The sequence below is a fragment of the Arachis hypogaea genome, chromosome 14 (assembly GCF_003086295.3).
Source record: "Arachis hypogaea cultivar Tifrunner chromosome 14, arahy.Tifrunner.gnm2.J5K5, whole genome shotgun sequence".
In the NCBI taxonomy this organism is placed as follows: Eukaryota; Viridiplantae; Streptophyta; class Magnoliopsida; order Fabales; family Fabaceae; genus Arachis; species Arachis hypogaea.
The window spans coordinates 56,186,323-56,204,077 of record NC_092049.1 but is presented as its reverse complement, the minus strand read 5'-3'; the positions used below and the strand labels follow the sequence as shown (position 1 = coordinate 56,204,077).

Here is a 17,755-nt window from a genome sequence, read left to right as displayed (position 1 = left end):
GGTTTGAATAAGATATTGGTAGCTGCACATCACAAGATTTTTACTAAGATGTACTTGATCCTTAGAGTGGCATAGTAATGCTTTAATAAAGTAGAGCACCTAATGGAAACAAATATCTTGACATATTAGGTTGCTGTTTGATTAGGTTAGCTTAGTTGAATTAGGTGGTTAGGTAGTCAATTGATTTTGTAGTGGATTTAGGTTTGAACTCTGATGTTTATTCTATCTGAAATTGATTTTCCTGTGCCAATAATGACTTGCCCTGTTCTAATTTAGTTTCATGCTGCTGGTTTATTGATCTGTTCTGTGCTAAATTAGTTTGCTTGGTGCTGTTGATTAGGTTTAAACTGTTATTGATCCTATGTTGCTATTTCATTGATTTACTTTTGTGCTAAACTGGTTTATATGATGCTGCTGCATAGTATTATTGCTGCCTTGTTCTTGTGTTGGCTACTGCTACTTAATTTGTACCTTGAAGCAATGACTTTGCCCAAAGTTGAAATCTCAGTTCAGAAATAATAATGTCATATTATTGTAATTATAGTTAGTATACAATATAAACTAATTATTGTTTGATATAAACTAATTATCAACGAAGGTTGCTATTTTGACAAGCTGTTTTGACTACACCATGAATGGATACTCAAGAATTTTCCAAGACTATTACAAAGTGAAAGAAATACCAAGACACATTCAAAATAATTAAACGGAAGACGCGTATTTTGAATTTTAAGTTCAAATCCCATTTTTGGGTCTCCTTTTTGACATGTTCACTTGTTTTATGTTTCACCCTTTTAATGTATTAAACAATAATGCTTATGTCATTTTCTTCTATCTATTTTTATAAGTAACTTGATTAACCTTCTACTTGATTATCAATTATCATAACTCAGGTCTTGTTACATACTCTAATTAACCATAACCCCCTTTTAATGTCAAAATCAAGTGTATAAAAAATTATTTATTAATAAAGTTAAATAAAAATTAAGGTACAATTAATTTTGTATAAAACTTAAATTGAAAGACCAATTTTAAAGATTAATGCTCTTTCCAATGTTAAAAAAATAAAATTAAAAAAAATATAGTTTTTCTTTTTTCAAATAAAATTTATAGGGAATGGAGGTTTAATAATTTAATTCTTCATATAGATTTATCTTGTCCTGAATTTTTTTGTTTTGTTTTGCATACAGGATATTGTTTTTGGACTAGTAAAGACAAAAGGAGTTGATTAGTTGTTGTGGCACAGTTGATAACAACTTCAAATGGCATCTCAAAATGAAGGAACTAAGCAGTAAGTTTATATCATACTTGATATATATTATAATTTGATCTTCTAGTTATTTAGGTAGTGTGTTTATGGTAGCTAGGTTGTCACTATAATTGGCCTATTAGACCATGTTTAGTAAGTTCAGATTTTTGCATTATTAGGTTTAATCATGTTTTGTCAAAAGATTGGATGGATTCACCAAGATTTGAGAATGACTACATAGTTGGTGTAAATAGTTTTTTAGAGTTTGCCTTCGTAAAGGGAAAACCAGTTTAAGGAGGGGGTGACCATAGAGACTATGGCCACGGTGAAAACCGTGACCATAGATAGGGCTATGGTCACGGTTTTAAGGAGGGATGACCATAGAGGCTATGGTCACGGTGAAAAATCGTGACCATAGATAGGGCTATGGTCACGGTTTTAGGTGGGGTGACCATAGAGGCTATGGCCACGTTGAAAAATCGTGACCATAGACAGGCTATGGTCACGGTTTTAAGTGGGGTGACCATAGAATCTATGGCCATGGTGAAAACCGTGACCATAGGTTGGGCTATGGTCATGGTTTTAAGGAGGGGTGACCATAGAGGCTATGGCCACGGTAAAAACTGTGACCATAGCCTTATCTATGGTCATAGTTTTAAGGAGGGGTGACCATAGAGGCTATGGCCACGGTGAAAACCGTGACCATAGATAAGTCTATGGTCACGGTTTTTTACCGTGACCATAGATTAACCTATGGTCACAGTAAAAAAACGTGCCCTAAAGTGTCAGATTTTAAAAATTGAAACCGTGACCATAAAAACCGTGACCATAAATAAAGAAACCGTGACCATAGACCTATGGCCACGGTAAAAAACCGTGACCATAGGTCCAAAACCATGACCATAGATCTATGGTCACCCTTTTTACTAGCTATGGTCACAGTTTTTTACCGTGACCATAGGCCTTTTTTTTGTAGTGTCTCATACCTTGCCAAGAGTTTTTCTAGTTATTAATTTAATTTCCTGCCAATTTATTTTTCTGTTCCCTATTTCAAAAACCCAAAAATGTATCCTTTTTCATAGCCAATAATAAATCATACTTCCCTACAATTCCTTAAGAGATGACCCGAGGTTTAAATACTTCGGTTAAATATTTTATTGGATTTGTTACTTGTGACAACCAAAACTTTTGTACGAAGGGAATTCTTGTCGGTCTAGAAGCTATACCTACAAGTTGATTTGATTTCTAAAAATTCTAGATTGCGCGAGAATTTCGTTCGTCAAAATGGCGCCGTTCATCCGGGGCTTCGCAACGATATATCATTTGCGTTAGGATTTCAACTTCTTCTCAGGTTCAATATTCCTTTTACTTTATATTTCTCTTTTACCTTCAGATACTTTAATGCTTTCATTTAATTACTTATGTTGCCAAATTGGCTTATGAACCATTCATGTTAGGATTTTCTTTATTTAATATAAATTGAGATATTTCAGATTTATAATTCTTATTTAGATTTTATTATTCTTGCCTTTAATTGATTAACTGGAGATTCTTGAGTTATCAAACCTATCGTGGTTGTTAATTGTTATTTCTGCTAATTGAATTGAATTCCCCTAACTCTAGTCCTTTCTTAGGAGTTGGCTAGGACTTGAGGATCTAACTAGTTAGTCCACTTGACTTTCCCTTGCTTTCGTAAAGGTTAACTAAGTGGGATTAAACTCAATTCTCATCACCATTGATAAGGATGACTAGGATAAAACTTCTGAATTTTCATACCTTGCCAAGAGTTTTATTAGATATTAATTTATTAATTCCTGCAATTTATTTTCCTTGTTCAAACCTTTTAAAACCCAAAAACACTATTTTCCATAACTAATAATAAGAACACCTCCCTGCAGTTCCTTGAGAAGACGACCCGAGGTTTGCATACTTCGGTTTATAAATTTTATTGGGTTTGTTACTTGTGACAACCAAACGTTTGTACGAAAGGATTTTCTGTTGGTTTAGAAGCTATACTTGCAACGCGATTATATTTGTGAATTTCTTTATCGATAGAAAAACCAGTTCGTCAGCCACCCATCCACCTGCACATCTCAGCATGCACCGAGGACGGTGCAATCTTTAAGTGTGGGGAGGTCGATACCGATCTCCATGGGTTAGTTATTTCCTTCTCAACACCAATGTTTAAATTTTCTTTGTTAAATTAGTTGTTGCATTTGCATGTTTGTTTGATTTTGTGCATATTTTACCACTTGGTTGAAGTAATATTCTCTTTTTCAAGAAACTTTTTATAGCATTTCACTAATTTGAATTAAAATTTTTATTGAACTTGCTTGAAGAAATATTATACTAGAACATGGTTTTGAGCTCGAACACACAAAACCTAGTAAGATTTTGAGCCTATTTGATTGGTTGCATTTTATCAACCAATATTTTATTTTTGGTGTGTGTTGTTCTCTCTAAAATTGTGATCTTTGTCTTGCTTAATTCTATATTTCCATTGTTTGATGTATGCATGAACTTATATGATTAAGACCTTTGTTTCACTAAGCTTACATACCCATATAGCCTTAACCCTTCATTATCCCTTGCAAACCAATTTGAGCATATTTTATCCCATTTGTTCTTTATTTTAGCCCATCATTAACTCTAAGCGAAAATTAATAATGTCCTTAATTTGAATCCTTGGTTAGCTTAGACTAGTGATAGTGCTCCTGAATTAAGTGTGGGAAAATTGGGTTTGGAAACATTTGGTTTAAGAATTGGGTTTTATATATCTTTATGAAAATGTGAAAAAAATGTTTAGGACAAGTTCATGCATTCAATAATTTAATCATATGCATTGAGAAAAATAAAAGAAAAAGAAATATATATATATATATATATATATATATATATATATATATATATATATATATATATATATAAAAGAGAAAAAAAAGGAGAAAAAGAAAAGAAAAAGAGCAAATAATAAAAGGGGACAAAATGCCCCAAAGTAAATAGTGATAGGAATGCATATGTACTGTACTCGAATCAGGATGCATGAATATGTGAAAAACATAGTTAATGGGAAGTTAGATTTTGTATTGTAATTACATGGATTGTCTTAAGTTAGGTGGAAAGTTTAAGTTAATTAAGGATTCAGATTTTAGTCCACTTGACCAAATACAATCCTATCTTGACCCTAACCCATTACAACCCTTAAAAGACCTCTTGATATGTGTATTTGTGTATCAAATTAGTGTTGATTCGTAGAAGAAGAGCAAGCCTTAGAGATCAAGGTTAGTAGAGAATTGAGAGAATTGAACCTTAAACACCTGAGCGATTAGAGTGCATACACTTCCAGTGAGGGTTTGATGCTCGATTCTTTGTTCCCGGATTTCATGAGCTATTTTCTACTTGCAAGTTCACTTGTACTTTATTCTGTAATTTGAATTAGTGGAATCCAGTTCATATTTGTTCTTGAAAGATTTATTTACTTTTTACCAAGTACGTAAAAGCATTTAACATTTAGTTGCATTCATATAGATAGGTTGCATTTTATAAATTTTACCATTCCTTTTCACTCTCTTATAGCTTCTCTTGAACTTAGCATGAGGACATGCTAATGTTTAAGTGTGGGGAGATTTGATGCACCACTATTTCGTGGTACATCGTGTGCTTAATTGAGTGGATTTTATCCACTAAACTCACACTTATTCGTATAATTCGCATGTTTTACAATTTCCTTCCTGATTTTGTGCTATGATTGAAAACATGCTTCGTTGCTCTTAAATTGCTAATTAATAATCCTCTCCTATTACCATTCGATGCCGTGATATGTGTGTTAAGTGATTTCAGGGTTTACAGGGCAGGAATGGCTCAGAGGATGGAAAGGAAGCATGCAAAAGTGGAAGGAATACAAGAAACTGAAGGAACTGCTAAAGCTGTCCAGCCTGACCTTCTGGTACTAAATCGACCATAACTTGAGCTACAGAGGTCCCAATGAGGCGGATTCAGTTGCGTTGGAAATGTAACATCCGGGGCTTTGCAACGATATATAATTTTCCATATCTTCCCTGAATATAGGCAACGCGCAAGCGTGGATCACGCGCACACGTGACCTGGCAAAAATCCAATCCACGCTCACGCGTAACTTTGCCGCGTGCTGGACGTATTAGAAATCACCGGGGGCGATTTCTGGGCTGTTTTTGACTTAGTTTTCGGTCCAGAAAATACATATTAGAGGATATAAAGTGGGGGAATCAATCAATTCATTGACACAACTTTTATATTCATAATTTTAGGTTTTAGATGTTGTTTCTAGAGAGAGAAGCTCTCTCCTCTCTCTTAGATTTTAGGATTAGGATTTCTTCGTTTTCTTCATTCCAGGTTCAATGTTCCTTTAATTTATGTTCTCTTCTACTTTTAATTATTCTATTACTTTAGTTTGTTTATTTTGCCAAATTGATTTATAGATTCCTATGTTTAATTTGATTTTCTATTTAATATAATTTGAGGCATTTCAGATTTATGATTGCTTTCTTTAATTTATGTTATTGATGCTTCCAATTAATCTTCTCCTGGTCAAGGCATTTTTATTCGAGTAGATTTTCTCCCTCTTTGGCTTTGGTTGAGTAATTGGTGACACTTGAGTTGTCAAACTGAGCTGTTGATTGAAAATTACAAATTGCTGATTGATTTGGATCCCTCTAAAGCTAGTCTTTCCATAGGAGTTGACTAAGACTTGAGGAATCAAATTGATTAGTCCACTTAACTTTCCTTTATTTAGTAAGGGTTAACTAAGTGGGAGCAATAACAATTCTCATCACACCTAATAAGGATAACTAGGATGGGATTTTCAGTTCTCATACCTTGTCAAGAGTTTTTCTAGTTATTATATTAATTTCCTGCCAATTTATTTTCCTGTTTCCTATTTCAAAAACCCAAAAACATACCCTTTTTCATAACCAATAATAAATCATACTTCCCTGCAATTCCTTGAGAGATGACCCGAGGTTTAAATACTCCGGTTAAAAATTTTATTGGGTTTGTTACTTGTGACAACCAAAACTTTTGTACGAAAGGATTCTCTGTTGGTTTAGAAACTATACTTACAACGGGAATTTATTTGTGAAAATTCTTTACCGGCAGAAATCTGATCATTAGCAGCATCATCAAGAATCGATAAAGAAGGCTGCAAGGAATGAAGAAGATGATGATAAAAAAGCAACAAGAGGTTGTACTGCTTCTTGATAAAAGATGCCAATTGAAAGTGCACTTGTATAGATGCCAATCAATGTTCTTTTAATCTTTGATCTCTATGTTTTTGCATTTAGTTTCTTTACTTTATCTTTTTCTTGCTAGCTAGTTGCCTAGGCCACTGCACCAAAGCCTATGATTGTATGCTTGTTTCTTAAGTTCAATAAAAGAAAATATTATGAAAAACAAGAGTGAAATCCAATGTTGTAGAATAAAGTCCTAGTGATTGTGGTGGTATTTGCTAGCTAAGTTGGTTTATCAATAAGGTAAAGGGCTAAGTATCTCCTGAATTATGAGCTTGAAGTGCACTCTATGAGGCTGAGATAAATAATAAGATCCCAAAAGAGAAAAAAAGAATGAAAAAGATAGAAAAGAGTAAGAATTAAGGTTGGGCACCAATAGTTTGAACCTTGAGGCATGTGTCTGTGGTGTTTTTGCGCAAGGATCTGCTTGGATAAGTATGTTTTTAGGAGTGCTTCACCACTTGACAACTTGGGTTAACGAACCCAGGATTGTCAACTAAAAGTCCACTATCAAAAGCAACCCTGTTACAAAACACTTAGTAACCTAAAGAGGTGTTGGGCACCAAGGTCTCGGGAAAGAAATAACAAAGCATGTGCCTGTGGTGTGTATGTGTTGAGGAGAGGCTTAAGTAAGTAGGTCCTTAGGGGTGTTTCAACACCTAGCACCTTGAACCAACTGGTTCGGTAGTGTTGGTTGAAAGCTTATCTTAAAAGGTTGCCTCAACACAAAGCACTTAGCCTAAGAAAGTAATAAGCTCTAAAGAGAAAAGGAAAACAAAAGCAAAGCCAACATAAGGATCAATAAAGGTTTCATAGAAGGTAATAGAGTGAGTATTTAAGAGCATGCTATAGCTTGGAAACCAACAAGAAGATGAACCAAAACTGCCATGCATGAAATTCCATAAAACAAGGATTTGAATTCTCTGAATAAGGACTTGTAACTCTTGTATTTTCATTCATTCTTCTTATGTTCTAGCACTTGCTTGAGGACAAGCAAGATTTAAGTTTAGTGTTGTAATGCCAGCGCATCTTGGCTAGTTTTACTAGCCATTTTTTGTGTATTTTAGGTTAGTTTCATGCATTTTCTTAGGTAATAAGCAAGCAATTGGTTGAATATGCATTCATACCTTGATTCAAGCAAACATTGTGAATTTGGAACATTTGCATGAGCAAAATGCTAGAATTGGATGATAAAATAAATGATGCAGGATCCCATGCTTTAGAGCAAAGCTTTGATGCACTTTGTTTGTTTGATTTCAGGCCAAAAGAAGCAGAGAAGAGCCACGTTAGTGGCTACGTTAGTACCACTAACGTGGCCATTAACGTAGAAGGAAAGCAAGCTTGCAACGTTAGTGGTGAAGTTAACACCACTAACGTCTTTGAAGGCCATTGAAGCCCACATTAGTGGCCACGTTAGTGCCACTAACATGGGCACTAACGTGGAAGATAGGAGAAGCTCCAATGTTAGTGGTGGAGTTAACACCACTAATGTTAGGAAGGCCAACATAAGCCCACGTTAGTGGCCACGTTAGTGCCACTAACGTGGGCATCAACGTAAAGGAAAAAGGGAGCCAACATTAGTGATACTAACTTTGTCACTAACATTAGGAATGGCCTAGGATACCTACATTAGTGGCCACATTAACACCACTAACGTGGGTATTAACGTGGAGAAAGAGGGAAAGAGTCAACGTTAGTGACACTAACTTTGTCACTAACGTTGGAAATGGCCAAGAAGCCCACGTTAGTGCCACTAACGTGGGCACTAATGTAGAAGGGGAAGCAGTTTGCAATGTTAGTGACAAAGTTAGTGCAACTAACGTCTTCGAGCCAAGGTATTCCCATGTTAATGGCCACGTTAGCACCATTAACGTGAGCCATTAACGTGGAAGAAGGAACGATTGTAGCATTAAAGGTGAAGTTAACACCATTAACGTTGTCAAGGATTAGGAAAGGCTACGTTAGTGGTCACGTTAGTGCCACTAACATTGGGGTTAACGTAGCTCAAGAGGGTTGGGACGTTAGTAACAAAGTTAGCGTCAGTAACGTCTTCGAACCAGAATTTATACTTAACGTTAACCACACTAATGCCTTGACTAATGTGAATTATACGTGACTCAACTTCTTTTAGCAAGCTGAGCTAAGCCCACTGAGACTGTAACTGCTTCAACTAAAGCTTAAAGGCCCAGATCCAAGACTTGCAGAGCTAACTAGATATTATAGAAGCAATATATATAGGGGTAGTTTTGAACTAGAAAGGGAGATCGGGACTGGGGGATCCAGGATTGTAAATACTCTATTTTACTTTCTCTGTAATTCAGTTTTACTTTCAATGTAATTTTCGTCTTCAATTTCCATTCCCAGAGCTATGAACAACTAAACCCTTCTTCATTGGGTTAGGGAGCTCTGTTATAATTCAATGGATCAATAATAGTTTTCATTCTTCTTCCTCTTTCTTTTCTCTTGATTTACTTGAAAGCTTTCGATCTTCATAACAAGTGGATAATTATCTTGGAGGAGAAATTATTCATACTTGGATTTCCTCTGACCCTTGGAAGAGGAATGAGGAAATCATGCTAGAAATGCTTTCTCATGTTGGACTGGGTTGGAGTTTGGATGGATATGGTGACATATAATCCTACCAATACTTTGATCTAGAAAAACTTGTGGTATAATCAGTGACCACACTTCATCTCTTTCCATGAGTAATTAAATCAAGGAATTGGTCAATTGTTCAAGCTTAGAGAGATTGGATTGCCAAGGAATTGGGATCCAATCACTTAAGATTGCTAACGAGATCAATGAATGCATTGATTGAGGAAGAGATGAGAATGAACTTGATCTGGAGAATGCAATATCTCCTAAACCCAATGAGTTCCCCTATTTCTGATCTTGCCCATTCTTTAATTTCTTCTATTTACATTCATGCTCATCACCCCATTCCCATTTAGATTTCTGCAATTTACTTTCTACATTTTATTTTCTGCCATTTACTTCCAGCCATTTACATATCTTGTCATTTACTTTTCCCGCCATTTAATTTTTTGCAACTCTCAATCCAATTCTGCTTAGTTCAACTAGAACATTCCTCTAATTAAAGTTGCTCAATCAATCAATCCCTGTGGGATTTGACCTCACTCTATTGTGAGTTTTTACTTGACGACATTTCAGTATAATTGCCGAGGGAAATTTGTTGAGAGACAGATTCCCGTGCATAAATCATATGTTTTTTCTTTTGCAACATGAATTTTCTTTTTCCTTGCTGCTTTTTCTTGCTTCAAGAATCAAATTTTCGATTTTTCAGATCACCAATAATACTTTTCCTTTTTCATCATTCTTTCAAGAGCTAGCATCCTGAAATTCCAACTTCAAATATGCACTGTTTATTCATTTATTCAGAAAACTAAAGCAATGCCACCACATCAAATAATTGATTATTCTTATTGTAGAACTCGAAAATTTATGAATCTTTAATTTTTTTAAAAAAATCACTATTTTATTCATGTTTAATGATGATAAGAGGAATATTTTATAGCTAATTGGAAAATAAAAATTAATTACTACTAATGTTTATGTAATTCTAAAAATTAAAAGACATAAAATAAAAATAAAGACTTAAATACTACTAGTGATCATGCAACTCTAAATTAGGATGGAAATTCATGAAACAGGAATAGGAATAATCACAGGGTTAAAACTCAACAACCTTCAACTTGAAGGGCGCTAGGCTCTTCAGTTTGAGGGGCGCTGGGCTCTTCAGGGGAGAGCTTCTGGCGCTTCAATTCCTCTATCTCACGCCCCTGCTTCTCTTGCTCTTTGATCAGTTTGCAAATCATGCTAGTCTGATCTTTCTGCTCCTCTCTGAGTTGATCCAAGGTGGTTTGCAAGTGCATCACAGACGCCTTTAGCTGATCCCAATACTCAATTGGAGGGTGATGTGCGGAAAACGATCCGACACAAAACTCACCGGCAAGTGCACCGGGTCGTATCAAGTAATAATAACTCACGGGAGTGAGGTCGATCCCACAGGGATTGAAGGATTGATCAATTTTAGTTTAGTGGTTGATTTAGTCAAGCGAATTAAGATTTGGTTGAGAGATTTGTGATTTGCAGAATTTAAATTGCATGGAAAGTAAAGGGAATGGGCAATTTGCATGAAATTAAAGAGAACTGAAATTCAAAGTGCTGAATCTTAAAGAGCAAGAAATTAAATGGCCGAAACTTAGAATGCAAGAAATGTAAATTGAAGAATCTTAAAGTGCAAGAAATGTAAATGGCTTGAATTGTAAAGGGAATTGGGAATTGGATTTGCAGAAATTAAACAAGGAAAAGTAAAATTCAACAAACAGAAGAGTAGAAGATAACTTGAATTGAATCAGATCTAAAACGGAATTGTAAATGGGCTTGAAAAGCATTAAACAAAGAATCGAAAATGGGAATCCAGATCTCAGGACTCAAGAGACTAGATAACCAAGTCTAGATCTCAATGCCTTCCTAGATCTAACAAGAGCAATTGCAAAGGAAATGTAAATTGCAGAGAAAGTAGAAGAAGAAGCAATTATCAGAAATTGAAATTCAATTGTGCAGTAAAATTAAACAAGATCCCAAGGTGAGATTGAAACAGAATTTCTTCAATTCTCCACCCAAGATCCGAAGCAAGAAAAGTAAAGAGTATTCAAGCAAGAACAAGGAAGAAGAGAGATCAATTCTCCTCCCCAAATTCTCTTGAATTAAAACAACAATGCCAAAATGTAAAAGTGAGCCCTCTACAAAACTACTAAATCAAAACCGAAAAGAAAAGCTCCCTAGAAACTTAAATCTTCATCTATTTATACACTTTCTTCAAATGGTCTTCAAGCCTTGAATTGGGCCTTTGCTCTTGATGGAATTGGGTTGATAGAGGCCTTGGTTGATTGCTCTTGGAGTTGGAGAGAGAACCGAAGTGAACCGGGTTGGGAATTATAAAAGCTTGGGTAAAAGTTTGAGTAAAAGTTTGAGGCAAACTTTTACTCAAACTTTTTACATCAGCAACCCCATTCTTGCTGCTACCAACGTTTGAGCTAAAGTTTGGGGTCAAACTTTTGCTCAAACGTTGGCCCCCTTATGCACACTCATGGCGCCAACGTTTGCCAAAAAGTTTGAGGCAAACGTTGGCGCAAACTTTTTGTCTCCAGGGTGTGTTGTTGATGGCGCCAACGTTTGCCAAAAAGTTTGAGGCAAATGTTGGCGCAAACTTTTTCTCTCCAGGGTGTTGATTTGTGATGCCAACATTTGCCAAAAAGTTTGAGGCAAACGTTGGCTCAAGCTTTTCTCCCAAAAGTTTGAGCTAAAGTTTGAAGCAAACTTTTGCTCAAGCTTTTTGTTCCCTGGTGTGTTTTCACTTATCCGAAAGTTTGAGCTAAAGTTTGAGGCAAACTTTTGCTCAAACTTTTTGTTCTCTCTTTCTCCTAGCCATTCCTTCTTGCTTCAACCTTTCTCCAAGCTTTCTTCACCTATCATCAATCAACCAAACACATCAAAGCTATGCTCAAAATCATGAGTTTGTCATTCTTTCATAATATGTGGCAATTATAGCATAAATCCTCATGAAATTACATTAATTCATCTATGGTTGATTAAATCAAAGGAAACATGAAAATCTACCCAATTGGCTTGCTTGTGGCTCAAGAAAGTGCATAAATCAATTGAAAACAAAAGAAAAAGGCTAGTGAAACTAGGCTAAGATGACTTGTCATCAGAGGGATCTCATGGGAAAGCTCAGGTGCCTTCCTTTTGGGCTGATCCTCTGATATCCTGGAGCTTTCCATCACTTGTTTAGTGATTGGGATTTCCACTAGAATAAAGTTTTCCACATGGATCAGGACCTTAGCCTCTTAGCATAGGCGAAAGATAAGGTTTGGATAGGCCAGCATAGCATTAGTAGACATCTTGTTTGCTAACTTGTACATCTCACGGGGGATTATTTGGTGGACTTCTACCTCATTCCCCTTCATGATGCAGTGAATCATCACAGCTCTTGAAATAGTGACTTCAGAGCGGTTACTTGTGGGGAGTATAGAATGCTTAATGAAGTCTAGCCATCCTCTAGCAATTGGCTTGAGGTTCGCATTTTTTAGCTGGTTTGGTTTGCCTTTTGCATCCTCAATCCATTGGGTTCCAAGCAGGCATATGTCCTCTAGGACTTGATTCAGCTTTGGGTTGGCTACCACCCTTCTATTGTAGGATTTAGGGTCATCCCTTTACAAGAGTAATTTGAAGATCTCTCTCACCTTATCCATAAGAAAATACATGATCTTCTCCCTGACTATAGTGCGGAAAGTATGGAATGCTGTTCCATCTTTCTTTTGCTTATCTGTCATCCACATATTTGCATAAAATTCATGGATCATGTTATATCCAACATTAAACTAAAGATTAGTTAGAATCTCCCAGCCTCTGCTTGAATTTGGTCTTGGATCTCCGGGTATTCTTCTTCTCCTAATTTGAATCACACCTCAGGGATTACTGGCCTTTTACTCATTATCTTTGATAATGTTCTTCATGCTGCTTGGTAAGGAATCGAACAGGTTTAAAAACAACTGTTGGATTATCTTATTTCTTGTTTCTTGGAGCAGTCTTGCCACTTCTTAGAGCCATGGGATTCAAATTTTTTATGGGTGAGTAGGCTCCTTGATGAGCGGATAATTTATACGCTTTTTGGCATTATTTTTAGTATGTTTTTAGTAGAATCTAGTTACTTTTAGGGATGCTTTCATTAGTTTTTATGTTAAATTCACATTTCTGGACTTTACTATGAGTTTGTGTGTTTTTCTGTGATTTCAGGTATTTTCTGGCTGAAATTGAGGGACTTGAGCAAAAATCAAATTCAGAGGTTGAAGAAGGACTGCTGATGCTGTTGGATTCTGAACTCCCTGCACTCAAAGTGGATTTTCTGGAGCTACAGAACTGGAAATGGTGCGCTTTCAATTGGTTTGGAAAGTAGACATCCAGGGCTTTCCAGAAATATATAATAGTCCATACTTTGGCCGAGTTTAGATGACGTAAAAGGGCGTTGAACGCCAGTTCTACGCTGCTGTCTGGAGTTAAACGCCAGAAACACGTCACAAGCCAAAGTTGAACGCCAGAAATACGTTACAAACTGGCGTTCAACTCCAAGATTGACCTCTTCACGTGTAACATTCAAGCTCATCCCAAGCACACACCAAGTGGACCCCGGAAGTGGATTTATGCATCAATTACTTACTTCTGTAAACCCTAGTAACTAGTTTATTATAAATAGGACTTTTTACTATTGTATTAGAGATCTTTTGATCAATTTTAGATATCTAGACCTCCATGGGAGGCTGGCCACTTGGCCATGCTTACCCTATATTCACTTATGTATTTTTCTACGGTAGAGTTTCTGCACTCCATAGATTAAGGTGTGGAGCTCTGCTGTTCCTCAAAGATTAATGCAAAGTACTACTATTTTTCTAATCAATTCAACTTATTCTGCTTCTAAGATATTCATTCGCACTTCAACCTGAATGTGATGAACGTGACAATCATCATCATTCCCCCACAAACGCGTGCCTGACAACCACTTGCGTTCCACCTTAGATTGAATGGGTATCTCTTGGATCTCTTAATCAGAATCTTCGTGGTATAAGCTAGATTGATGGCGGCATTCATAAGAGTCCAGAAAGTCTAAACCTTGTCTGTGGTATTCCGGATTGAATGACTGTGATGAACTTCAAACTCGCGAGTGCTGGTCGTAGTGACAGACGCAAAAGGAGGGTGAATCCTATTCCAGTATGATCGAGAACCTCAGATGATTAGTCGTGCTGTGACAGAGCATTTGGACCTTTTTCACAAGAGGATGGGATGCAGCCATTGACAAGGGTGATGCCTCCAGACGATTAGCCATGCAGTGACAGCGCATCGGACCATTTTCCAGAGAGGATAAAAAGTAGCCATTGACAACGGTGATGTCCTTACAAAAAGCCAGCCATGGAAATGAGTAAGATTGATTGGATGAAAACAGCAGAAAAGCAGAGGTTCAGAGGAATGAATGCATCTCTATACGCTTATCTAAAATTCTAACCAATGAATTACATAAGTATTTCTATCCTTATTTTCTATTTTATTATTTATGTTCGAAAACTCCATAACTATTTTATATCCGCCTGACTGAGATTTATAAGGTGACCATAGCTTGCTTCATATCAACAATCTCCGTGGGATCGACCCTTACTCACGTAAGGTTTATTACTTGGACGACCCAGTGCACTTGCTGGTAAGTTGTATCGAAGTTGTGAATGAAAAACAATTTATTAAGACGTGCGTACAGAGTTTTTGGCGCCGTTACCATGAGATCACAATTTCGTGCACCAAGTTTTTGGCGCCGTTGCGGGGGATTGTTCGAGTTTGAACAACTGACGGTTCATCTTGTTGCTCAAATTAGGTAATTTTCTTCTTATTTTCAAAAAGTTTTCAAAAAAAAAAAATTTTTCAAAAATCTTTCAAAAATTTTCTCCTTTGTTTTCGAAAAAAATTTAAAAAAACAAATGTTTTCAAAAAAAATATATTTTTCTTCAGAATTTTTAAGAATGAATTCTAGTGTTTCATGATGATTTGTTGAATCCTGGCTGGCTGTGAAGCCATGTCCAAATTCCTTTGGACTGAGGATTCAACTAATCACTTCAATTCATGTAATAGCATACTAAAGCTTGGCTGGCTATTAAGCCATGCCTAACCCTCAAATTGGAGCTTTAGACTAAAGAGCACAAGATTCCTGGAATTCATATTAAAAATTTTGGAATCCTTATTTTTCTTTTTCACATTAATTTTCTAAAAATCCAAAAAAATTTAATAAAATCATAAAAATAAAAAATATTTCATGTTTCTTGTTTGAGTCTTGAGTCAAGTTGAAAGTTTGGTGTCAATTGCATGTTTTAAAGTTTGCATAAAATTTTCGAAAAATTCATGCATTCATAGTATTCTTCATGATCTTCAAGTTGTTCTTGGTAAGTCTTCTTGTTTGATCTTGATGTTTTCATGTTTTGTGTCTTTTCTTGTTTTTCATATGCATTCTTGCATTCATAGTGTCTATGCATGAAAAATTTTTAAGTTTGGTGTCTTGCATGTTTTCTTTGCATTTAAAATTTTTCAAAAATAAGTTCTTGATGTTCATCTTGACATTCGAAGTGTTCTTGGTGTTCATCTTGACATTCATAGCATTCTTGCATGCATTCATTGTTTTGATCCAAAATTTTCATGCATTGAGTCTTTTTCATGTTTTTCCCTCTCATCATTAAAAATTCAAAAATAAAAAAAAATATCTTTCCCTTTTTCACTCATAAATTTCGAAAATTTGAGTTGACTTTTTCAAAACTTTTTAAAATCTAGTTGTTTTTATGAGTCAAATCAAATTTTCAATTTAAAAATCTTATCTTTTTCAAAATCTTTTTCAAAAAAATCAAATCTTTTTCATTTTTCTTATTTATTTTCGAAAATTTTAAAAATATTTTTCAAAAATCTTTTTCTTATCTTTATCTCCTAATTTTCAAAAATAACATCATCAATTAATGTTTTGATTCAAAAATTTCAAGTTTGTTACTTGCTTGTTAAGAATGATTCAAACTTTGAGTTCTAGAATCATATCTTGTGATTTCTTGTGAATCAAGTCATTAATTGTGATTTTAAAAATCAAATCTTTTTCAAAACTAATTTCAATCATATCTTTTCAAAAATATCTCTTTATCTTATTTTTTTCAAAATTTGATTTTAAAATATCCTTTCTGACTTCTTATCTTCTTATCTTTTCAAAATTGATTTTCAAATTTGTTTCAACTAACTAACTAACATTTTGTTTGTTTCTTATCTTTTTCAAAACTACCTAACTAACTCTCTCTCTCTAATTTTCGAAAATATCTTCCCTCTTTTTCAAAATTTCTTTTTAATTAACTAATTATTTTAATTTTTGATTCTAAATTTTCGAAAATTACTAACCTTTTTCAAAAACTATTTTCGAAAATCACTAACTCTTTTTCAAAAATTATTTTCGAAAATTCTCTCTCTCTCTTATCTCCTTCTATTTATTTATTCATCTACTAACACTTCATCTCACCCAAATTCGAACCCCCTCTTCCATCTGTGTTCAAATTTTTTCTTCTTCTTTTCTTCTACTCACACAGGGACCTCTATACTGTGGTAAAAAGGACCCCTATTATTATTATTTTTCTGTCCCTCTTTTTCATATGAGCAGGAGCAAGGACAAGAACATTCTTATTGAAGCAGATCCAGAACCTGAAAGGACTCTGAAGAGGAAACTAAGAGAAGCTAAATTACAACAATCCAGTAAGCACCTTTCAGAAATTTTCGAACAAGAAGAGGAGATGGCAGCCGAAAATAATAATAATGCAAGGAGGATGCTTGGTGACTTTACTGCACCTAATTCCAATTTACATGGAAGAAGCATCTCTATTCCTGCCATTGGAGCAAATAATTTTGATCTTAAACCTCAATTAGTTTCTCTGATGCAGCAGAACTGCAAGTTTCATAGACTTCCATCTGAAGATCCTTTTCAGTTCTTAACTGAATTCTTGCAGATATGTGATACTGTTAAGACTAATGGAGTAGATCCTGAAGTCTACAGGCTCGTGCTTTTCCCTTTTGCTGTAAGAGACAGAGCTAGAGTATGGTTGGACTCTCAACCTAAGGATAGCCTGAACTCTTGGGATAAGCTGGTCAAGCCTTTCTTAGCCAAGTTCTTTCCTCCTCAAAAGCTGAGTAAGCTTAGAGTGGATATTCAGACCTTCGGACAGAAAGAAGGTGAATCCCTCTATGAAGCTTGGGAGAGATACAATGGACTGACCAAAAAGTGTCCTTCTGACATGCTTTCAGAATGGACCATCCTGGATATATTCTATGATGGTCTGTCTGAATTAGCTAAGATGTCATTGGATACTTCTGCAGGTGGATCCATTCACCTAAAGAAAACGCCTACAGAAGCTCAAGAACTCATTGACATGGTTGCTAATAACCAGTTCATGTACACTTCTGAGAGGAATCCTGTGAGTAATGGAACGCCTATGAAGAAGGGAGTTCTTGAAATTGATACTCTGAATGCCATATTGGCTCAGAATAAAATATTGACTCAGCAAGTCAATATGATTTCTCAAAGTCTGAATGGAATGCAAGCTGCATCCAACAGTACTCAAGAGGCATCTTCTGAAGAAGAAGCTTATGATCTTGAAAACCC

General features: G+C 35.4%; 1 non-coding gene across 1 annotated transcript; it reads right to left on the bottom strand.

Moving 5' to 3' along the window:
* Positions 1-17,285: 17,285 nt before the first annotated feature.
* Positions 17,286-17,393, bottom strand: LOC112746450 (small nucleolar RNA R71). Its single transcript, XR_003174333.1, has one exon. It is a non-coding gene; the product is annotated as a small nucleolar RNA R71 (small nucleolar RNA).
* Between the last annotated feature and the right edge of the window lie 362 nt (positions 17,394-17,755).